The sequence below is a fragment of the Schistocerca americana genome, chromosome 3, assembly GCF_021461395.2.
Source record: "Schistocerca americana isolate TAMUIC-IGC-003095 chromosome 3, iqSchAmer2.1, whole genome shotgun sequence".
Classification (NCBI taxonomy): Eukaryota; Metazoa; Arthropoda; class Insecta; order Orthoptera; family Acrididae; genus Schistocerca; species Schistocerca americana.
Window position 1 is genome coordinate 551,891,007 of NC_060121.1, and position 24,602 is coordinate 551,915,608.

The following is a 24,602-nucleotide window of genomic DNA, read 5'->3' on the forward strand; positions in this document are numbered from 1 at the left end:
GGGCAGTCATATCAATTAAGCCACGTTGGTCCGTCTCAACGTGTGACATTCCGACAGTATTCCACCCCCCCGCCCCCCCTCTCCCCCTTGGACTTCTTGGTTACGTAAAGTGTCTACTTGAATACCGGGCAACTGCCTTACTGTTTGCATAGATATCAGTGAACACTCCATGGCAGGATCTTTGTGGAGATATAAATTACAATATTCGTGACATAAATGGCTATATGTTTTGACTGAATTGACGTAGAAGTTTAAATTTTTTACACCACCAGTAGGCCACAGACCCCTGCATCTGACATAGGTTTTTTTCTTCCCACTATCTGTTCCTGAGAAAAAGGTGTTAAAAGCCGGCCGTATCTTTTGATTGCTTTGACTTAGAAGTGAAAATTTATTAGACCGCCAAAGGACCGTAGACTTTAGTAGTTGACATAAATTTCAACTTGAAATCTGGGAAAAAGGTGTCTTGACAGACGGATTGACAGACGGATTGACAGACGGACAACAAAGTGACCAGATAAGATTTACGTTTCTATCCATTGACACTAAAAACCAACAGAACGTAAAGATGGCGAAAGTGTATTTGTTTTACGACATGAGTCCTCATTGAATAGTTAATTAAGTGGTTAAATTAGTGAAATTTCCACCGATGTTCATAAAGCAGTTGCCTCACGGGATGGTAGGGCTTCCGCAGAACAATTTTAGCGTTTTTGTACCCCTACGAAAAGGTATTGATAACTTTCACTGAAGGACTGTGAGCTGCGAATTGATCTTTCTGGTAAATAAATACTGGATACCATATGGGGAGTTAGATAGATGTGTGTCCTTTCAAAACTAACGCCGCAGTATTTTGTATCCTAATCTTCCTTCTTTTTCTCTCCCATTTAACGGCTACATCTCAATAGTTCAACCACTCAAGCAAGCCTCATATTTCAAATCTGTACCAACATCTGGTATTGTATTGCATTGTATTGTATGGAATTTGGGACCTAGAAACGACGTAGAGGCTTCATCCCGCCGTAGCCCTCAGTGGTTCACAACTCCACAACAGGCCGCAGCAGTCCACTCATCCCATGGCCGCCCCACACCGAACCCAGGGTTTCCCCCGGGAACGTCTCACCCCAGACGAGTGTAACGCAATGTTTGCGCGGTAGAGTAATTATGGTGTACGCGTACGTGGAGAAAGTGTTTGCGCAGCAGTCGCCGACATAGTGTAACTGAGGCGGAATTGGGGGAACCAGCCCGCATTCGCCGAGGCAGATGGAAAACCGCCTTAAAAACCATCCACAGACTGGCCGGCACACAGGACCTCGACACTAATCCGCCGGGCGGATTCGAGCCCGGAAAGCAGTGCTTAGAGCGAACGGCTAACCGGGCGGGCTCCAACATCTTACTTTTTTTAAGAACAAAGACGCTTCCTTGAACACCGTGTTGACTTCTTAAGTATTGACCAGAAATGATATTTTTACTCTGCTACAGATTTTGATCCAACAGACTCTATCTGAAATAATAAAATGGTGTGTCTGATGGGAATAAGTACGCAAAGGGGTGAGAAACAATTAATTGCGTCGTTTACTAGGACGTGACTGATTCGCTTGTCAAAGAAAATTAGCACAGAGTGAATCACAGAAGCAACGGGTGTCAGTGTATAAAATATTGTTTGGTGTTCAGCGAAGTCGTTTTTCTGCGTAGGCTATATTTATTTTGAAGCAATCGCTTTATTTCATGATTTTACTATTAGTTAATTTCGTACCCTTGGTTATTTTTCAGGCTTCCTCGGTTACTTACATCACGTCAAACAAATGTGATCGTACTGCATCTTTCCACACATCTGTGTGGAGAACCTGAACTTTGTGATCTGCGTGTCTGGCTGCCGTGTGGAGGATCCCGTTGCTGCCGGGCATTCTCCCTTACTGGGAAATTGAGGTCAATTGAAGAGCTATCTGAGTGAATAGTAGAAGTTCCAAAGTCAAGAAAGTCGATAACGGCGGAGAGAGCGGTGTGCTGACAACTTGTCTCTCCATACGGCATTGGCAGGGGATGGCACAGGGTTCTGCCGGTCACGATTGCCCAATTAGGTCCAGGAAGTGGAGCTTTGCTTGGGTCAAGAAAACAACATTTGATGGTGTCCTTAACAACGGTTTATAACGAACATGACAGTTACGGACGTGTAGCCCATATGTAAAAAGAGAAAAATGCCGCTCTTATGCCACTTCTGTCTCCGTGCCAGCGTACAGCAAACTCACGTAACGATCGTATCTTTCTCCTTTTACATACAAACTTCACATATGAGTTGCTTGTGCCCGTAACTACTATCGTCGTAATAAATGGTTATTAAGGATAAGAATCTGCCAGTTATGTAAGTTTTGCATACGTACATGTATGTGAATGTTTTCATTTCAACATATCTGCATCTAGCAGTAGCATTAATTCGTTAGTAATATGCATATAATCTATTTTGTGTCTCTCCAATGGTCAAATTTATATTGGCCATACTCCTTTGTATAGCTTGAATCTATTTAAGTCGCGATATTCCGCCTTCTGTATGTCTGTCCTTAGATATTTATAGCTTCCATAATTTCCAGTTATATCCTGATATTTCAAAATCAACCGATTACGCCCTCATGTTTAAGTATTTTATCTTCTTGATGTTCACCTTCAGTCCCTATCTGGCATATTCTTCAATTATTTTTCTCACCATAGAAGACATATCTTCTTAATCGGTTGCAACTTTTACCTAGTCACCTGCCAATAAAGTAGTACACACACAGTGGTCTTCTAAACGAATTCCGATTGTACTACATTTATTTTTACAGTTCTACAAGATAATCTGTAGATATGTTTTGAATAATATAATAGATAACAACCTTTTTCAGTTCTTCATTTGTTTTGAACGATTTAGAGATGATAGATCCGACCCTTACTTTGCCGTGCACATCTTAAGGCTAGGTACTTTCTATATACTTCTTATTTATAGCGGGTCAATGCAGTATAGTCCACATGCCGATTGGTTAGTGCGACGTTGTCATAAGGTTTTGCGAGATCGATGAACCTAAATATATTCCCAAATTTCTTTCAGATCTCTTTTCTATCAACTGGCGTAGGGGGAATATAATATCAATACAAGATCAGACTGCTCAAAATGGACTCTGTTCTTCAGTGTCTACAATTTCTGTTTCGATTAAATTCCTCAAAATTCGGCCGCATAACTTTCCTATCGCATAACTCTTGTCGGTTTCCTTTTCTATAAATGGAAACTATTACAGAAATACGAGTATGAAATCCTCCGGAAACTCTTCACCATTCCTCACCAGAAAAAAGACAATGAAGTTTTGGGAACTTCTTTCAAATAAACTTTGATAACCGCAGTATAACGTTCTATTCGACATCGTTACGCTTTTAAATGATAACTGCAATAAGAGCTAAATCTGAAGCTCAGTTCTCGAGAGGCACGGTCACGTAGAATGCAGGAGGATGATAGCAGTCGAGAAACAGCGGCGACCGCCTGCTGCAGTTGGCTGCTTCTTGCTGCAATCAGGAGACGTAAATAGTTCCGAGAACACGGCTGCGCCGTATAGCGCAAGGCGGCAGAGGAAATGGTGGGGACAGTTTCCCGGGATGGCAAAGTTATCTCACCGGGCGGTCTTAGTTACAAGCCGCAATGGTACTGGGCGGATTCACTTACACGGGAAATTGCACCTGTGACAGATAGCTGGACTCCCGGGTTTTCCTCTTACAGCCGTTTTCTACGATCATTATACTTTTCCGTATCGTCTACACAGTAGACACTAAAGTATTTTTAACGAAGCATGATTTGCTACCAAGGTAACAGTATCGAGCACCACGGAGTTTACTAACGTGGTACTTGAAGATCTGAAGATCTCGACAGGGATGACTCTGTTACAGCATCCTGGGGCCCATCTTGTTCAACCTGTACATTAATGACTTCCAGCAACACAAAACACGACGCTAGCCATCTACGCGGATGACGCAGCCATACTTGCGCAAGATTGGAAGCCGTAGAACATAAATTCACGAGTACAGACGGCACTCAGAACTGCCGAGCCTTGGTTGGAACGATGGCGTACTAAAGTAAACGTCGACAAGTGCGGAGCAGCTCTGTTCACACGCAGACCGAAACTACTGCGCAAACATCAACACTGTAGACAGGTAACACTAAATGCACGCCCAATACGTTTCCTACAGAAAGTCAGATATCTCGGTGTCCTGGGGGAACCACATCGAATACCTTGCCAACAGAGGGTACACGAGGCTCAAACAACTCTATCCAATGCTCAACCGGGAATGTACACTGAATAGGAGAGTGTCGAGGTCCATATACATGACTCTGATTAGACCTCTGATGACGTACGCAGCTTCCGTCTGGGGATACGCTCCTGCGCCGCCTGCATAACATACTGAACAAAGTGCTACGCATCATTAACAACGCTCCACGCTACACACGCACCGTAGATCTCCATAATGAATACCGTCTTGAAACCCTCACGGAAGTATTCAAAGAACACTATACAGAAACTCGAGGCACTCAAACAATTCTCTCATCCTTAATCTGGTAAAACTATGATCACAACCATAAAAAATGTTAAAATGTGTGTGAAATCTTATGGGACTTAACTGCCAAGTTCATCAGTCCCTAAGCTTACACACTACTTAACCTAAATTATCCTAAGGACAAACACACACACCCATACCCGAGGGAGGACTCGAACCTCCGCCGGGTCCAGCCGCACAGTCCATGACTGCAGAGCCCTAGACTGCTTGGCTAATCCCGCGCGGCTGACGCACTAACAAATAGCCAACATGACCCTACATTGTGAATCTGATACATGACATATCGGACACAAAACGATGATCAACCTAACTTTAACCGGTTATCTGACGCTAACGCTGACCGAGAAGTCAACAGCGGCACCCAACGGCACTACTAACAAAGCCTACCCTTGCATGACCTGTCGCAGGCAGCAAGAAAACCGCTACTGCTCTTACAACCCGACCCAGCTATCGCAGAGGCTTTTTTCCCTTGGTTCTTGTCTTGGCACTTTCTTTCCTCTGACCTGGAAACCGATACCCTTCGTTCAACTTTCTCCAGACGATCGCGTATTAATGGTTTGAGAGGCACCCACACGCCTTGCTCATACTGTGCCATCAAGCAGTCAGGTCTGCAAGATGAGTGGTCTGACACGCGAATGGACTCATTTATTGAGTAACATGTACTCTAGTATTCACAATTAAGTTACAAGTTATTCTCCTGTTTGAATATTACGCAACGGAAACGCACATCTGACTATTAGTTATTTACACAACTCTGGCTGTTCTCTACGCACTGGCAATACCACATTTTCTTTCTTATTTAACGGCTTTGATCAACACGTGGCCATCGCACTGAATATGAATGGCGCACACATTATAAATTCTGGATATCATGATAACATGCAGTTCGAAGGAAAAGACCACCAATCTTTTTGCTGGCCGAAGTGGCCGCGCGGTTCTGGCGCTGCAGTCTGGAACCGCGAGACCGCTACGGTCGCAGGTTTGAATCCTGCCTCGGGCATGGCTGTGTGTGATGTCCTTAGGTTGGTTAGGTTTAACTAGTTCTAAGTTCTAGGGGACTAATGACCTCAGCAGTTGAGTCCCATAGTGCTCAGAGCCATTTTTTTGAACCAATTTTTTTCTTTTCACTATCTTATTTATTCCGATAAATTCTATAACCTAATCACACAAATTCTATAACCTACAACAATAACACATGAGAACTTCCGCCCAGTGGCCATGGCTTTACAATGGTGATTCTATATCTTAGGGTCTCGTAATTATTTAACGCACAGTGCACTTTCCGGATAGGACGGTGGATCTTTTGCTATATCTCACACTTCGACTCTCACAACCATCATCACGAAACTTTCCACTAGACCGAGCCGTACAAAAAGAACATGCATAACCCACTACCTCTGAAACTACCTTGCTACTCTCCCATGCAAACCACACATACTTAAATTACATGACAAACACCACACTGCAACATGGAATACAACACAAGGAATAGTCGCAACATTATAATCACATCACCTTCAGCTCTCCCACTTAATTAGTATTCATCCCAGTTGCACACGACACTGCCCCACTTTGTAACTTTTCTTTCCTACTACGAACTCTGGAGGATATATGCACGCCTTCCTGTGCAATGCAAGCCAAGTGGCGTTGCTGGATAGACGGCTGACTCACCTTGCTTCTCTCTCAGAGTATTATAGTTTGAATCAAGCGTCACACGGAAACACAACACGCAAAGTAATTTTAAGAACGTATTCATCACACACGCAAGTCCTCAAGTGATACCAGTACTTCTCTTTATCCTTTGTCTCATACACAGATTGAGACTCACACAGTACTCACCACGTGGAAGTACTCGTCTCTAATTTCAAGTCCTGCACACGCCATTTCTTAAAGATTTCGAACTTATAGTACTCACGCTAGTAATTCAGCTTAAGCACTCGGAAGTATTTCAACTTATTGCTACACGTGGTTTCATTGTGACCGTTGGTCACTTCCGAAGATAACTACGATCCCCTTAATATTACCTGCCTGACATTTAATTCTCCCCACAAAGGTTCCTGAAATGGAGAAATTATTTTTCTAAACTACTGTTAAGTATTTCACATGCATACCACGTCTCCACTCTTTTGTCTTTACGGAGCACACCTAAGACAGGTCTTACCAACACTAGATCCAGCGGCAGAGTGCTGAAACATGGCCGTTCTTCAGGTCATCTCGCACCTCTGTCGAGGTGGGGGAAGACCATGCTACTGTATTGGTCAGCCACATCTCAGGCGCTCAAAGCTCCGGTAAGTTTCATCTCTTTGGTTCCACCAAAGGTAACCAAAGGATCGTCTCAAAGATGATCATATATTCACATTCACTATCTGCGGTTAGCAGACGACCATACATTCATTCATTTCACAGATCTCACCAAACTGGATGTACGGATTTATTTTGTGGGATTGCACATGTGATCAATTAAATAAATAAATTGTCATTCTTTCCCACACTGGTATCCGGCTTTGCTGTATTAATTGAAATTGAGTTATTATTAGAAAAAAAATGTTGTACTGACAAGAATAACGAAGAATGTTGTACCTATTTTCAATGTCGGGCGGTACTGTACCCCTTCTGGTTAACCAGACGTACGCAAACATTGCAGAACCCACATCCTACGAGACTTCACTCTAGTGAAAGCTAACCTTTAGCAGAGATGTCTGTAGACCTTTTGAGTTGGCCATGTGTGTGGGCGTGGAGGGGCTCCAGCTCTGAAAAAAAACCACATTTGCAGATCTGTCCAACACTTTTGGCACTGTTGGCCATAAACTGTTCTAAAAATTATAGAACACTAAATGTAACGTGAATAACTTATCAGGTTTCCATTCATAATGTGCAAAGTTTAATTGATAGAAAATGTTAGTGAATCTGTTATCAGACCCATAACGTGTTAACAGTTCGTCTCTGTAACTGAGTGGACAGCGTAGATCGTTGCCATGCTAAGGACGCGGGTTCGATTCCCGATACCACCAAGACTTTTTCCTTCGTGGGAGATCTTCTGCGGGGTGCACTCCGCCTCATAATGCAAACTGAGGACATGCTTAACCAAGTAGTAGCGGCTCCACTGTCTGGAAAGTCTGCAAGACGGCCGGGAGAGCTGTGTGCCGATCACATGCCGCTCTATATCGCTTCTACATTACGGGCAGAGAATGACACGGCGGCCGGTAGACATCCTTTGGACCTTCACAGCCTGACAAGCATCTCACAATATATCAAGATAGATATTCCTCATGAGAATGTACGGGATGGTGTTTTCTTCTTCACACACTGGGTGAATCATCCAAAACTTGCACCGCAAATATTGCCGTAATTTAAAAACGCTATTGTGCGGCTTTCACAAAATGTAATTGTAGTCAGGGGATTGAATTGTAGGACAATCAACAGATTGTAATAATACTTAGAAATAGTGTATTTTGTTCTTCCATACACTTTTTTAAATAGATCAATGCTTGTTCACGTTAACAAATTAAACATAGTCTAAATTAGAATGTAGGATTCTCGTGCGACTCGTTTACGAGACGTAGTATTTTGAAAAGTTCCCAAACCGACACTTGTACAATACCTGTGGTAGCACACAATAAAGAACCAGTTCATACACTAGTTAAGTGGATTTCGACCAGTAACGATACAGCTGACCATCACAGATTGTGTTCAAAATAACCACCGGTAGAGGCAATACACGCTTCCTGTCTGGTATGGGATGACTGCTGCACACGTGTTAGCATTTCAGCGGAGTTGCCCCAGCATGCTGCAGGAATAGGTCGTTATAAGTCATTTGGTGTAGTTGGTATGTCCTTGCAGACGTCTTTCAATCTTCCGCACAGATAAAAATCTATAATTGCGTCGTCCAAGATACAGATTTTCTGCGCCCATTCCAACGATTTGGAAACAGTTCGTGAAGACATGCTGCAGTACTCTGTGGTGTGGAGCCGGCCGCAGTGGCCGTGCGGTTAAAGGCGCTGCAGTCTGGAACCGCAAGACCGCTACGGTCGCAGGTTCGAATCCTGCCTCGGGCATGGATGTTTGTGATGTCCTTAGGTTAGTTAGGTTTAACTAGTTCTAAGTTCTAGGGGACTAATGACCTCAGCAGTTGAGTCCCATAGTGCTCAGAGCCATTTGAACCATTTTTTCTGTGGTGTGGACAGCCATCATGTTGGTATCCCAGGTTTCTCCTAGTCTGCAGGGGAGCGTCTTCTAGAGTCCGCGAATGAAGGTCTGTTACCAGGCTGCAATGCTTGTGCACGTTTAATGTTTCGTCTATGAAAAGCAGGCCTGTGAGTTGATGGCTCACTATCCCACACCACACGCTTACACTCCTTGAACGGTGATGTTGCAGCTAAGTTTGTCAACAGCAATAGTGCATGTTTCGGCGGTTTTCCTGGCCATGGCTAGTAAATATGGCTTCATCACTAATCAAGATACGCGGTAAATCTGGAGTATCCAATCTTAATGCCTGGCTACAGAAGTTAACACGATTCTCACAATCATTTGCATGCAGTTCTTGATGGAGAAAGATATGATAGTGATGGAACCTGTGTCGATGAAGAATGTGTAGGACGAAACTTCCTGGCAGATTAAAACTGTGTGCCGGACCGAGACTCGAACTCGGGACCTTCGTCTTTCGATGGCAAGTGCTCTACCATCAGAGCTACCCAAGCACGACTCACGCCCCGTCCTCACAGCTTCACTTCCGCCAGTACCTCAGTTGGTAAAGCAATTGCCCGCGAAAGGAAAAGGTCCTGATTTCGAGTCTCGGTCCGGCACACAGTTTTAATCTGCCAGGAAGTTTCATATCAGCACACACTCCGCTGCAGAGTGAAAATCTCATTCTGGAATGTGTAGGATACTTACCGGACTTCCTCATGCGATTGGGCGGGGCTAACACAGCTAACATGTGGAACAACTGCAACGGCAGCAAGAACATTAATTTCCCCCTCTCGTGCCGTGACTTGATTCCTTCTGTTACTTTGCCTAGGAGCTACGGTACCACATTCACGCACCTATTTGAAGAGGTTGACAAATAACTGCCGAGATGGCTGAATTCTATTGAGACATCTTGCCGCATATATCATACAAGAGCGAACTGCATTCTTTCTCTACTCTCCATACACCACGAGAACGTCAGCTTTTTCTGCAGTGGTAAATACCATCGTCCACTCGCCACCTACTGCTTGGACTGTCACAACACTAACTGACCAGCAAGTCGCAGGGCACGCAACAAACACTCAAGCACACTGTAAGCAAACCTAACAACATCGTACGTAGCAGCTACGCAGGTTGAATGGCACAAACAAGTGTCTTTGTGAAAACCTTTAGAAGTGCAATATCTCGTAAACAGCTCGCACTAGAATCCTGAGAAGAAAAACGCTGTTGACATTCCAATTTACCGTACTTTTAGTTTGTTAATATCAATAGGCATTTTACAATTTAAAAAGGTGTATGTTTGAACAAAAAATACGATTTCTAATTATTATTTTAATATGTTGTTTGGCTGACAATATGAGCCCTCTATTTAAGACGTCAAGTTGTGGGGTATATGTTAAATAGGGAATACTGGCCGCGTGCCTCAGCGATACAGATAGCTGTACTGTAGGAGCAACCATAACGGAGGAGTATCAGTTGAGAGAACAGACAAAAGTGTGGTTTCTGAAGGGCAGCAGCCTTTTCAGCAATTGCTGGGGCAACAGTCTGGATGATTGACTAATCTGGTCTTGTAACATCAGCCAAAACGGCCTTGCTGTGCCGGTACTGCGAACGGCTGAAAGCAAGGGAAAACTACAGCCGTCCTTTTCCCGAGGGCATGAAGCTCTACTGTATAGTTAAATGATGATGGTGTCCTCTTGGGTAAACTATTCCGGAGCTAAAATTGTCCCCCATTCGAGCCTCCGGGCGGGGACTAATCAGGAGGACGTCGTTATCAGAAGGAACAAAACTGTCCTCCTACGGATCGAAGCATGGAATGTCAGATCCCTTAATCTGGCAGGTAGGTTAGAAAATTTAAGAAGGGAAATGGATAGGTTAAAGTTAGATACAGTAGGAATTAGTGAAGTTGGGTGGCAGGAGGAACACGACTTCTGGTCAGGTGAATACAGGGTTATAAATACGAAATCAAGTAGTGGTAACGCAGCAGAAGGTTTAATAATGAATAAAAAAATAGGAACGCGGATAAGCTACTATGAACAGCATAGGGAAAGCATTATTCTAGCTAAGGTAGATACGGAGCCCACACCCTCAAATTTATATGCCAACGAGTCCCGCAGAGCCGGCCGTGGTCTAGCGGTTCAGGCGCTCAGTCCGGAACCGCAGGACTGCTGCGGTCGCAGGTTCGAATCCTGCCTCGGGCATGGATGTGTGTGATGTCCTTAGGTTAGTTAGGTTTAAGTAGTTCTGAGTTCTAGGGGACTGATGACCACAGATGTTAAGTCCCATAGTGCTCAGAACCATTTGAACCATTTAGTCCCGCAGATGAGGATATTCAGGAAATGTATGATGAGGTAAAAGAAATTAATCACATAGTTAAGAGAGGTGAAAATTTAGTAGGCATGGAGACTGGAATTCGATTGTAGGAAAACAAAGAGAAGGAAAAGTAGTAGACGAATATGGACTGGGGAAAGGAATGAAAGAGAAAGCCGCCTGGTAGTGTTTTGCACAGAGCATATTTAATCATAGCTAACTCTTGGTTTAAAAATCACGAAAGAAGGTTGTACTCATGGAAGAGACCTGGAGACATCGAAAGGTTTCACATTCATTACATAATGGTGAGACAGAGATTTCGGAAACAGATTTTCAATTGTAAGATATTTCCAGGGGCAGATGGGGACCCTGAGCACAATTTATTTGATTATTAACTGCGGATTAAAACTGAAGAAACTGCAAAAAGGCGGGAATTTAAGGAGATGGGATCTGGATAAACTGAAAGAGCCAGATGTTGTACAGAGTTTCAGAGGGAGCGTTAGGGAACGATTGACAAGATCAAGGGAAAGGAATACAGTAGAGGAAGAATGGGTAGCTTTGAGAGATGAAAAAGTGAAGGCAGCAGAGGATCAAGTAGGTTAAAGGGACCGGAGCCATTACAAATGCTTGGGTAACACAAGTGACACTGAATTTAATCTACATCTACACGTACATGGTTACTCTGCAGCTCAAACTTAAGTGCCTGGCAGAGGGTTCATCGAACCATTTTCATACTAATTATCTACCATTCCACTCTCCAATGGCGCATAGGAAAAAGGAGCACTTAAATTTATCCGTTCGAGCTCTGATGTCTCTTATTTTATTATGATGATCATTTCTCCATACGTAGGTGGGTCTCAACAAAATATTTTCGCATTCGATGAAAGGAGAAAAATAAAAATTCAGAAAATGAAGCAGCCGAAAGGGAATAGAAACGTCTAAGAAATGAGATCGACAGGAAGTGCAAAATGGCTAAGCAGGAATGGGTAGGGGACAACTGTAAGGATCTAGAAACATATATCACTAGGTGTAAGATAGATTCTCCTACAGAAAAATTAAAGAGACCTTTGGAGAAAAGATAATCAGCTATATGAATATCAAGGGCTCAAATAGAAAACCAGCCATAAGCAAAGAAGGGAAAACAGAAATGTGGATGAGAATACGGGGTTGTCCATTGATAGTGACCGGGCCAAATATCTCACGAAATAAGCGTCAAACGAAAAAACTACAAAGAACGAAACTTGTCTAGCTTGAAGGGGGACACGCTATCGTCGGCCCGCTAGACGGCGCTGCCATAGGTGAAACGGATATCAACTGCGTTTTTTTGAATAGGAACCCCCATTTTTATTACATATTTGTGTAGTACGTAAAGAAATATGAATGTTTTAGTTGGACAACTTTTTTCGTTTTGTGATAGATGGCGCTGTAATTGTCACAAACGTATAATTACATGGTATCACGTAACATTCCGCCAGTGCGGACGGTATTTGCTTCGTGATACATTACCCATGTTAAAATGGACCGTTTACCAATTGCGGAAAAGGTCGATATCGTGTTGATGTATGGCTATTGTGATCAAAATGCCCAACGGGCGTGTGTTATGTATACTGCTCGGTATCCTGGACGACATCATCCAAGTGTTCGGACCGTTCACCGGATAGTTACATTATTTAAGGAAACAGGATGTGTTCAGCCGCATGTGAAACGTCAACCACGACCTGCAACAAATGATGAGACCCATGTAGGTGTTTTAGCTGCTGTCGCGGCTGACCCCCACATCAGTAGCACACAAACTGCGCGACAATCGGGAATCTCAAAAACTTCGCCGCGCGGGATTAGCCGAGCGGTCTGGGGCGCTGCAGTCATGGACTGTGCGGCTGGTTCCGGCGGAGGTTCGAGTCTTCCCTCGGGCATGGGTGTGTGTGTTTGTCCTTAGTATAATTTAGGTCAAGTAGTGTGTATGCTTAGGGACTGATGACCTTAGCAGTTAAGTCCCATAACATTTCACACACATTTGAACCTTTCAAAAACTTCGGTGTTGTGAATGCTGCATCAACATCGATTGCAGCCGTACCATACTTCTATGCACCAGGAATTGTATGGCGACGACTTTGAACGTCGTGTACAGTTCTGCCACTGGGCACAAGAGAAATTACGGGACGATGGCAGATTTTTTTGCACGCGTTCTATTTAGCGACGAAGCGTCATTCACCAACAGCGGTAACGTTAACCGGCATAATGTGCACTAGTGGGCAACGGAAAATACACGATAGCTGCGACAAGTGGAACGTCAGCGACCTTGGCGGGTTAATGTATGGTGCGGCATTATGGGAGGAAGGATTATTGGCCCCCATTTTATCGATGGCAGTCTAAATGGTGCAATGTATGCAGATTTCCTAGGTAATGTTCTACCGATCTTACTACACGATGTTTCACTGTATGACAGAATGGGGATGTACTTCCATAATGATGGACGTCCGGCACATAGCTCGCGTGCGGTTGAAGCGGTATTGAATAGCGTATTTCATGACAGGTGGATTGGTCGTCGTAGCACCATACCAAGGCCCGCACGTTCACTGGATCTGACGTCCCCGGATTTCTTTCTGTGGGGAAAGTTGAAGGATATTTGCTATCGTGATCCACCGACAACGCCTGACAACATGCGGCAGCGTATTGTCAATGCATGTGCGAACATTACGGATGGCGAACTACTCGCTGTTGAGAGGAATGTCATAACACGTATTGCCAAATGCATTGAGGCTGACGGAGATCATTTTGAGCATTTACTGCATTAATGTGGTATTTACAGGTAATCACGCCGTAAGATCATGCGTTCTCAGAAATGATAACGTCACAAAGATACATCTATCACATTGGAACAACCGAAATAAAATGTTCAAACGTACCTACGTTCTGTTTTTTATTCAAAAAACCTACCTGTTACCAACTGTTCGTCTAAAATTGTAAGTCATATGTTTGTGATTATTACAGCGCCGCCTATCACAAAGCGAAAAATGTGGTCCAACTAAAACATTCATATTTCTTTACGTACTACACGAATATGTAATAAAAATGCGGGTTCCTATTAAAAAAAAAAAAAAAAACAGCGCCATCTAGCGGGCAAACCATAGCGCCAAGTTTCGTTCCTTGTAGTTTTTTCGTTTGACGCTTATTTCGTGAGATATTTGGCTCTGTCATGATCAATGGACCACCCTGTATAGAGGGTCTATACAAGGGCGATGTACTTGAAGATAATATTATGGAAATGGAAGAATACGTAGATGAAATGGGAGATATGATACTGCGTGAGGAACTTGACAGAGAACTGAAAGACTTAATTCGAAACAAGGCCCCTGGAGTAGACAACGTTTCTTTAGAGCAACAGATAGTCTTGGGAGAGTCAGAAATGACAAAACTCTTCCATCTTGTGAGCAAGATGTATGACGCAGGCGAAATACCCTCAGAAATCAAGAAGAATATAATAATTCCAATTCCAAAGAAAGAAGGTGTTGACAGATATGAAAATAACCGAACTAACAGTTTAATAAGTCACGGTTGAAAAATACTAACACGAATCCTTTGTAGAAGAGTGGAAAAACGAAGCTGACCTCGAGGAAGATCAGTTTGGATTCATGAGAAATATAGGAACACGCGAAGCATTACTGACTTCTCGTAGAAAGACAAACCTACGTTTATAGCATTTGTAGACGTAGAGAAAGGTTTTTAAAATATTGACTGGAACACTGTCTTTCAAATTCAAAGGTGGCAGGGGTTAAATATCGGAAGCGAAAGGCTATTTACAATTTGTACAGATATCAGAAGGCAGTTATAAGAGTCGTGGGCCACGAAAGGGAAGCAGTGGTTGAGAAGGATGTGGGACAGGGTAGTAGCCTATCCCCGATGTTATTCAATCTGTATGTTGAGCACGCAATAAAGGAAAGAAAAGAAAATTTGGAATAGGAATTAAAGTCCAGGAAGAAGAAATAAAAACTTTAAGGTCTGCGGATGACATTGTAATTCAGTCAGGGAGAGCATAAGACTTGGACGAGCAGTTGAACGGAATGGATATTATCTTGAAAAGAGGAAATGAAATGAACATCAACAATGGCAAAACGATGATAAATGGATGTAGTCGAATTAAATCAAGTGATGCTAAGGGAATTAGATTAGCAAATGAGAGACTTAAAGTAGTATATGAGTTTTGTTATTTAGGAAGCAAAATAACTGATGATGGTCGAACTAGGGATGATATAAAATGTACAATGGCAATGGTAAGAAAAGCGTTTCTGAAGAAGAGAAATTTATTAACATCGAGTATAGTTTTAAGTGTCAGGAATCTTTGCTGAAAGTATTTATATGGAGTGTACTCATGTATGGAAGTGAAACATGGACGATAAACAGTTTAGACAAGAAGGGAATAGAAATTTTTGAGATGTGGTGCTGCAGAAGAATGATCAAGATTTGATGGGTAGATCACGTAACTAATGAGGAGGTACTGAATAGAATTGGGGAGAAAAGAAATTTGTGGCACAACGAGAGTAGAAGAAGGGATCGGTTGGTAGGACACATTCTAAGGCATCGAGGGATCATCAGTTTAGAACTGGAGGTATGCTTGGGGGTAAAAACCGTAGAGGGAGGCCAAAATATGAATACAGTGTGGAGATTCAGGAGGATGTACGTTGCAGCAGTTACGCGGAGATGAAGAAGCTTGTACAGGACTGAGTAGCATGGGGAGCACCATCAAACCAGTCTTTGGACTGAAGACCACAACCACAAGAACATAAGGCATTTAGAGTAGTTGTTAATGATGAAGAAAAGTGACAACTAAGGTGTAATACTAATGTCTTTTATAACTATCTGAGTTTAGCACCTCACTCATCATGGTGACATTTGGAGAGGTAGTAATAGCGTGGCAGCATGGTCGTGGCCCTGGCGTCATCTGCAGGTGTATGTGGTGTACAAAAGCAAATGTAGGGGGCTTAAGTGAGCAGTGTGTAATTTTTTAGCTTTATTAAGCTACCTTGTTCCAGGGATGTGCTAACATGAGAGAACTGAACGTTGGGTGGAACCGAATGAGGTAGTCCATTTGTTAGGTCGCTGGCCTCAGATCAGGAGGATGGAAGCTAGTGCGCTGTCTGACCGTCAGGATCTAGATTTTAGTGATTTCCCGATCTCATGTGCCGGCAAATCCCGGCATGGTTCCTTCAAGACAATGGTAGACCACCTGTCTTGTCCTCTCCTCGTTCGAAACATGAGATTATCTTATGCCTGTATATATGACTTAAATTTTCTTAATATTAATCTGTGTGGCTCTATATAATTGAAAAGTGATCTTTAGATAAATAAATTACTGATACCGAGACTTTTCGACCATTAATATTACATCAATAACAGCACAGACGATATTCTTTCAGGAAGCAGGCCAAAGCGGTGAATAGCTGGGACTTAAAATGAACGTGTTGCGTTATGTGGTCTACGTCTAAGTCACAATTATTTTCAGGAACCTCCCTTGCTGGATAATGTCTTACAAGCAGACCGCGTCTACTCATCATCACCGATTTTGTCCAAATTTATGGTGTATGTATGGCTTGACCAGAAATTAAATGACGGAAGTGGGAGCTCCAGATGGCTGAACATTAAGAAGAATTTCTGGCCCGAATCGCGCCAGCCATGATCAATTTATGTTAGCGTTATTTCCAGGCAGCGGTTGGCGCAACCGAAAGTGTACAGAGCGGTAAAGCGAGGGTCGTGATGTCGAGTCTCTATACGGAAACTCCTTTTTATTTTCAAGTTTTACGTTACATACATAATTTCCCTTTTCATGCATGTTACGAAAATATTAATAAACACAATACTTTGAATTATTTTTTTTTAAAGTTGTGTAAGCAAGATAAAAACTGAAAATAAAAAAAAGTAAAGCGGTTTCCACATAGAGTCTCGATCCCATGATCATCGGATTACCATTCTATACGCTTTACGCTGCTCCAACCGCTCCCTAGAACCTCTGCTAGGTAACTGGCTCATAGGTCGCCTTATCCGCTCCAGAAATGATGTGTCTTCTAAACGCTTGACCATCTTTCGCTTCCACTTCCGTCACCTTTATTTCTGTTTCTTCCCCCTCTTTATCGGTTTTCGATTCCCACGAAAGGAGGCGGGCTGTCAGTAGATTAGTACGCCGCTCTTCAGCCTACAGAAGTTTTAAAAACATAATCAGAAGATAATAAAGAATAAAAGGCGATAAAAAGGCTACTTTTAAATTCTAAAATGGCAGAAAATTTTGGAAGTTAAAATATAAAAACAAGAATTGGCGATGTTAGTTAAAACATGGAGTAGGCAGACAGGTACAATACTAGGCAGACAATTAAAAAAAACACTGCGACAGTCTGGTTTCTGTTCGCAAGAGATAAAAAATCACACCTAGCAACAGTATGCTTTCTGTTTGATATACTTATGAAAAGATGCACAACGCTCAACACACACTTAAAACATTGGCATGGAGATTACACACCACAGCGTAGGGCAGGTGGGGTGGGGGACCCAGACACACGAGGGGAAAAAAAGGTGGGGAAGACAGGAAAAAGCAAAGAGGGGGGGAAGGAGCCACTGGAAGGAGAGGACTCATAAGGGGAGGCAGGGTGGACATGGGAGGGAGTGGGGAAAGGCACAGGAGGGGAATGCAAAAGGACTAAGGAGAGAGAAGGGAGCCAAAGAGAGGATAGGTGGGATAGAGGGAAAACAGGATGGGATGGGGGGGATGAGGGAACCTGGGACAAGGACAGAGGTAGGGAGGATGAGGTGTGGATCAGAGTTGATTGGAGGGATAAATGGAGGGAGACAGGGCATCATCCAGGAAGGGGAGTTGACGGAAGCCACCTTACGAAAGGACATTGTGAGGTGGAGGGTAGGTGGGACACAATGGTGAAGGCGCAGCAGCAGGTAGGGGTTGGAGAGGAGAGGAGCAACCAGGGGATGAGGGGGGTCAAATCTGTGGGATGTGTACAGGACTCAGATATGTTCAAGGAAAAGATGGGGAAAAGGAATCAGGTCATAGAGTATTCACATGGGGGATGGGAGGCATATATAGAAGGCAAGGTGGAGTGAATGGTGCTAGAGAATCTGGAAGAATTTGGAGGAGGGGTTGTGAAGATCCAGGTGGGACTGGCATAGCAGAGGATGGGATGGGTTAAGGATTTATAGGTGTGGAGGATGGTAAAGGGGTTCAACCCACATGTTCAGCTAGAGAGCAGTTTAAGGAGATGGAGGCAGTGGTGGGCTTTGGATTGGATGGAGCAGAGATGAAGTGATCAGGTAAGGTGATGGTCAATGGTGAGTCCAAGGTAGGTGAGGGTGGCGGAGAGACAGCCAGGATGGGTGCTGATGGTAAGGGAAAAATCAAGGTGCCAGAATGAGGGAGTGGTATGATGATTTCCTGGGTCTTGGAAGGATAGACTTTTAAAGGCACTGGTTACACCATGTGGCGAAAAGGTCAAGGTGATTCTGGAGAAGGCTTTGGGATGATTGAAGGGTAGGAGCAAGGTCAAGGAAGAGGGTGTCATCGGCAGAAGGCAGAAGGTGGACCAGAAGGGGGTTGGGGTACATCTGCTGTGTTCAGGAGGTAAAGGAGAGGTGAAAGGACAGAGCCCTGGAGCACACCCATGGAGGAGTAGCAGGAGCAGGAATTTCTGTTACAGATGGTAATGTAGGAGGAGCAGCGAGAGAGGAAGGAGGCAATCAGATGGACATAGTTGATGGCTCAAATGGTTCAAATGGCTCTGAGCACTATGGTACTTAACATCTGAGGTCATCAGTACCCTAGAACTTAGAACTACTTAAGCCTAACTAACCTAAGGACATCACACATATCCATGCCAGAGGCAGGATTCGAACCTGCGACCATATCAGTCGTGCGGTTCCGGACTGAAGCGCCTAGAACCGCTCGGCCACGTCGGCTGGCGGACATAGTTGATAGGAAGGGCATAGATCTGGAGTTTAAACAGGAGACTGGGATGTCATACATGGTCATAGGCCTTCTTGAGGTCTAGGGATACAAAAATGGTGGAGCAACGGGAGTTAAGCTGGAGGAAGAGGAGATGGGTGAGGCATGGGAGTTGGTCGTCAGCAGAGAAGGAAGGGCAAAGGCACATTAGTTGTGTTGGTGGAGGCAGTGTTGGTGGAGGTGGTGATGGGTGCGCCAGGTAAGGATGCACTGGGTGAGGATGGATTGTAAGAGCTTGCTGAACATGGAGGTGAGTCATATAGGGCGATAGGAAGAGGCATCAGATGGAAGCTTGTTAGATTTGGGGAACATCAGGATATGGGAGGTTTTCCATAGGTCAGGGTAGAAACTTGTTGGCAAGGATTTCATTGGAGAGGGTGGCAAGGACTGCAGTGGAAGAGTTGGTGGTAGGTAATGTGGTTGTGGCCAGTGCCAGTGGTGCATTTAGTGCAGAACATGAGGATGATTTCGAGTTTAGTGATGGGAGCCTTAAGTTAAAAAATGATCAAATGTGTGTGAAATGTTATGGGACTTAACTGCTAAGGTCATCAGTCCCTAAGCTTACATACTACTTAACCTAAATTATCCTAAGGACAAACACACACACATCCATGCCCGAGGGGGGACTCGAACCTCTGCTGGGACCAGCCGCACAGTCCATGACTGCAGCGCCTTACACCACTCGGCTAATCCTGTGTGGCACTTAAGTTCCAATGTTAGTGAGTGGCCCAAATACTGGAAGCGAGGAGCAAAGGGAGGAGCAGAGGTGTCTGCACATTTGATGAAGTTGGGAAGAGGGAATAATCAAATTGGGGATCAACTGGAATGCAAAAGACTTTGGATAGGTGGGAGGAGAAGTGGTTGGCGTTACTGCAGTTGTCAGGAATGAGACAGTCATCATGCAGGAGAGGGTATTGTGAGGTAGGACGGTTCCCAGTAAGGCAGTGGAAAGCAGACCAATACTTGGAAGAGTTTATTGGGAGCATGGCATTGAGTTTGATTGTCCATCGCCAGACAAGGCGTTTCTTTGCAGTACGCTTGTTGTGGGTGTCTCAATGTAACTACCAGTGGTGAGTGAGTGTGTCCCAGTCATGACTGCAGAGGAAGGATCGGTAGAGTCGACATGATTTATGAAGGAGAAGGATGGCCTGTGGGGGCAGGGCTGGACAGAGAGGGTGGATGGCTTTGGTAGGGATATGGGTGGCTACAGCATCAGTGAAAGTCTGGTAGACGAAGGTATCAGTATAGGAAATGTCACTGGGAGATTGGAGGGTAAGGTTGTGGTGTTCGACTTGGATGTGTATGGTGTCTTGGTAGGTATCCCACTTGGTGTGGGAGTAATCATGGATAAGTATAGGGAGAATGACAGGTTGAGGAACAGGGCAGGTGGGGCGACCATCAGAGATAGTGAGGAAGATGGGGGTGTGGTCACTGCCAATGAGGTCAAATACCTCTGTGGTGATGAGACCAAGGATGTTGGGAGAGGCTAGGATCACAGGAGGAGTGGTGTTGGATTTGAGTTGGGTGTGTTGGGGGAGGGGAACCAGGTCTCCCTGGAGGTGGTGATTAACATATGCTACTGCTGGAGGTTGGCAGGAGCACAGCTGTAGATACTGAGGTCTGTGGCAATCACACAGGTGGAGAAGGTGCAGTCAATGTGGGCCAGGAAATCATACAAGATGGGGGTGTGAGGGCAGATGCAGATGATGGGGAAGAAGAGCCTGAGGATGAGATGCTCAGTGGGATTGTTGAGGAGAGGTTGGATCTGTACAATGAAGTGTGTAAGGTGGCCGATAGCAACCCCACCACTCACAAGGGGATATGGGTTATCGGTGTTGTGGAAGGTGTAACAGGCTGTTGAGATGGAGAAGTCTCGTTTAGTATGAAGATATCTACATGGTGTCGATTGAGAGTGTGCAGGAACAGATGTCTGTGAGTGGGCAGGGCGCAGATATTATGGTAAAGGATACTGTAATGATGTTGTGCCATGGTAGGGGAGACTTAGACGAGGGTGGTGAAGGGGGTGAAGATGAAGTGGGCCTGGTTGTGGGACTAGGTGGCATAGATGGTGACGTGAAAGATGGAATGGGGGCAGCAAGGGCGATTTGTGAATGGGTGTGGGGACACTGGAAAGGGTTGATGTTTTGTTGGACAATGGTGACGAAGCAAATGATGTCCTCGGCAGTAGGAGGAGAGCATAGAGAGTTGTTGGGGTGGGTGGGATCATCTAATGGACAGACGGGGACAGTGAGCTCTTGGGTGGAGGAGGCTTTGCTTTGCATTTATACATGCAGGTAGGATGGGATTCGTTGCAGGTGTTACAGGCGGGAGGAGAGGCGAGGTTGAGGCAGTTCTTGAGGAAGTGCGATTCTTTGCAGTGGGTACAGGTAGGGGGACTCTTACAATCGACAATGACATGCACATTACATTTGCATATTATATATGACATTGTTGGCAGTGTTAGTATTGAAGGGGGGGACAGGAGCGGTCAACTTTGGGGCACCTGTTAAAGATGAGGGCTCGATCTGTAACGAGGGCATCTATGGAGGAGGGGGATTTGAAGTTCTCATAAGGTAAGTCAGCCCAGCATCATTAAAGATGCATCAGGACAAGTGGATTTCAATGTCAGGGTGGGAATTGAGTTTTGCCAGCACCTCAGCCTCTGTGATCATGGGGCTAAGCTTCGTGATCATGGCAGGCATTGCAGAGGTTGTGGCTCTCAGGGAGGGGGTGTGGTAGGGGGTAAGGGTGGCTCATGGACCAAAGTGGACATATGGGATTTTTGAGATCGGTGTGGAAGGATGCATTTGGGGATCTGATGAAGACCAAGTCCTTGTGAGGAACGAGGAGATCGGGGCATTGGGGAAGTATTTACAAGTGGCCTGGGTGAGGGTGCAGACATCAAGGAATTGAGGATCAGGATTTGGCAGGATGAAGGTGTGGGTCAAAGGAGATGTAGGGATGGGGATTGGGAATGCATCCATGGGTGTAGGTGGATCATGGGGATTATGGGTTTCCTTTGTGAAGAGGCTGGGTGCAGGGTCAACATTAGGGTGTTTGGTAGGTTTCTTGGATAGGTCAGATTGGGAGGGGGCTGGGGGATGGGTTGGAGGGGTAGGTGACACAGGCAGGGGGGGAGGCATGGATGTGGTAGAGACTATCACAGCATACTGAGAGTTGTGCTGGATGGGATCCTGAGGTAGATGGTGCAGAGAGCGGTGGAGTGGCAGTTAAGGGTGGGGGAGAGTCAGGGGAAGTGATGACTAAAAACAATGCAGGAGTAGGGCGCACAGGGGGTGGGGGAAGGATAATGGGGATGGGGTATCCTTTCGAGAGTTGTTGGAGCAGCAGAAGGGGAGGTGAAAATGATGGCGGTGGTAGGGTGGGCCATGTTGGTGGTGAGCAAGTGGGGGTAAAGATGGTGGTGAAGGAGACAGCAGCGATGATGGTGGCAGGGCGAGAAATGGCGGCAGCAGTGAAGGACAGCGATGGCAGCAGCAGCAGTGGTGACAAGGCAGCCCTCATTGAGGGGGACAGTAGTGCCTCGACCAGAATGGGGTGGCATCCCCTCCAGCTAATGGTGAAGGTGGTCCAGTGAATCACTCCAGGCAGTGGCTGGGTGATGAGGGCTTGGCATCTCTGGCTGGAGACGGTGCGGCGACAGCAGCAACTGTGGTGGGGCAGAGCCCCACCTTGGCCGAGATTGAGTCGGCGGCAGTGGCGAGCACCGAGTGGCGGCAGTGGCGAGTACCAGCCGGAGGCAGAAGCGGCGGCTGACGGACGGATGACTGGCGGCAGTGCTGACGGCGGACAGACGGGCAGCAGCGGCAGCCAGCAGACAGACAGCAGTGGCAGGGGGCTCTTGCCAAAGTGTGGATTGCACCCTGAGAGTAACCCAGGCAGCGTAACCCTCCAATTTGGAAGTGAGCAGATCTAATCATCGAGATGTTATTTCAGGTCAAGCCTGCACGTATGATAAATTTGGATGAAATTGGTGATGACGATTAGGCTTGGTCCCCTTGGTAATCAATGTGGCTTTTCCTTCCCTTCCCACTACCCTACGTAGTCACGTGTGTATCTCTGTTGTGTGGATGCCTGTGAGGAGTAATTTATGCAGTGTTGTGATGGATGAACTATAGGTCTGCATCTGAAGTTTATGCTCACTCGAACTGCTCAGTGCATGTACGCCATATGATCAAAGGTATCGGGACACTGGCTGAAAATGACACACAAGTTTGTGGTGCTCTCCATCGTTAATAGTGGAATTCAGTATGGTGTTGGCCCACTCTTAGCGTTGGTGACAGCTTCCACTCTCACAGGCATACATTTAATCAGGTGCTGGAAGGTTTCTTGGGGAATGGCGCCATTCTTCATGGAGTGCTGCACTGAGGAGAGATATCGATCTAGGTGTCAAGCCTTGTGTGTATCGTAAAACTGGATGAATTTGGCGATGACGAGTAGGCGTGGTCCCCTTGTTAATCGACGTGGTTTGTCATTGCCTTCCCACTAGCCAATGTAGTCACGTGTGTATCTCTGTTGTGTGGATGCCTGTGGGGAGTGATTTATGCAGTGTTGTAGGTCTGCATCTGAAGTTTACACTCGCTCGAAATGCTCGGTGCATATACACTATGTGATCAAAAGTATCCAGACACTGGCTGAAAATGACTTACAAGTTCGTGGCGCTCTCCATCGGTACTGCTGGAATTCAGCATGATGTTGGCCCACCCTTAACCTTGATGACAGCTTCCACTCTCGCAAGCATACGTTCAATCAAGTGCTGGAAGGTTTCTTGGGGAATGGCAGCCCATTCTTCACAGAGTGCTGCACTGAAGAGAGGTATCGATGTCTGTTGGTGAGGTCTGGCAGGAAGTCGTTGTTCCAAAACATCCCAGAAGTGTTCTACAGAAGTCAGGTCAGGACTCTGTGCAGGCCAGTCCATTACAGGGATATTATTGTCTTGTAACCACTCCGCCACAGGCTGTGTATTAAGAACAGGTGCTCGATCATGTTGAAAGATGCAATTGCCATCCCCAAATCGCTCTTCAACAGTGGGAAGCAAGAAGGTGCTTAAAACATCAGTCTAGGCCTGTGCTGTGATAGTGCGAAGCAAAACAAGGGGTGCAAGCCTCCTCCATGAAAAACACGAGCACACCATAACACCATCGTCATTACTTTTGGCACTACACACAATTTCAGATGAAATTCACCGTTCATTTGCCATATCCACACTGTGCCATCGGACGCCACATTGTGTGCCGTGATTCGTCACTCCACACAACGTTTTTCCACTGTTAAATCGCCCAATGTTTACGCTCCTTACATCAAGCGAGGCGTCGTTTGCCATTCACCAGAATGGTGTGTGGCTTATGAGCAGCCACTCGACCATGAAATCCAAGTTTCGTCACCTCCCACCTAACTGTCACAGTACTTGCAGTGGATCCTGATGTAGTTTGGAATTCCAGTATGATGGTCTGGATAGATGTCTACCTATTACAGATTATGATCATCTTCAACTGTCGGCGCTCTCTGTCAGTCAACAGACGAG